Below are 1,442 nucleotides of genomic sequence, written 5' to 3' on the forward strand. Positions count from 1 at the left end.
TATATATATATATATATATATATATATATATATATATATATATATAATAAATGTATAAGAAGCAAATGAGATATGTAAGATATATTGAGATTATCCGCGACTATCTTTATCCTTTCTGTAAAATTGCAGCGGTAAGATTATAGCGAAACGGCTGTGATTGGTCGTACTGGTTCTGCGTGTTCCGTTCCGCGGAGAATTTTCGCCAAAAATGGCGACCTACGTCAAGCTAGCCACACACTTTTCATAATAGTGACCATAAGACGTAACGTAAGAATTGACCATTCATGTTGAGAATCATAGAATTGTAAGGTCACCATTTTTATGAATACTCGACCGCAATTGGTCAATTCTTACGTTATGTCGTATGGCTCCTGCACACAGGACACGATAATGCTTGCCGCGCGGCGGAAGTTTAGCGCGATAGCCAATCAATATGTTGTTTTTTGGTACGAACTAGAAGGTTATTACGGAAAGCAGCATATTGATTGGCTGTCGCGCGAACTTCCGCCGCGCGGCAAGCATTACCGCGTCCTGTGTGCAGAAGCCATTACGGTTACTGTTACAAAAAGTGTGTGTGGCCAGCTTTACTGTTATGTCAATTCGTGTGCGGCGCCGCTTAAAAACCAAATCACACTAGCAATTGACGATTGACGATTGAAGAATAGATTTTGACGAATCAACGAGCTTTAACCTTGGCTTGCTTTATTTCAATTGGTCAAGTTCCAATCTTCAATCGTCAATCATCAATCGCCAATCACTAGTGTGATTTAGCCTTAAGCCTGTATCACACTAGCTATTGACGATTGATGATTAAAAATTGGAACTTGACCAATTGGAACAAAGCAAGCCAAGATTGAAGTTCGTTGATTCGTCAAAATCTAATCTTCAATCGTCAATCATCAATCGCCAGTGCGATATGGGCTTTAGGGCGCTTCACACACAAATTGACATAACGGGTGTATATCAGTTGGACACGGGGCAATTGGACACAGTCCAATCACAAGTCGCTGTTCCAAGGGACCCTACAAATGTCTCTAATCATACGGTGCTGTGATTGGCTGTGTCCAAATGCACCGTGTCCAAGTGCACCGCTCCCAACATAACATATGCGTTGTCTGCAATGGCAGGAGTAGTAGTAAGAAATAAGCAGTAAGCAAATTGGCCAAATCCATTCTCACGATTCAAGAATAATTGATTGTGATTGGTCCATTTACTTACTGCTTATTTATTACTACTACTTGTACTGCCATTGTAGATGATGCATAACGTAAGACGTACCGTAAGAATTGATCAATCACATTGAAAATCATCGAAACGTAAGGTCGCCATTTTGATGAATACTTTTGACTATATAACCATGAACTGCTAGCGGCGATTCTAATGGCTCCTGCACACAGGACGCGGTAATGGCTTCTGCACACAGGACGCGGTAATGCTTGTCG

This window comes from Odontomachus brunneus, unplaced genomic scaffold, assembly GCF_010583005.1.
Source record: "Odontomachus brunneus isolate Ranch 3 - 2012 unplaced genomic scaffold, Obru_v1 Obru_scaffold_209, whole genome shotgun sequence".
Classification (NCBI taxonomy): Eukaryota; Metazoa; Arthropoda; class Insecta; order Hymenoptera; family Formicidae; genus Odontomachus; species Odontomachus brunneus.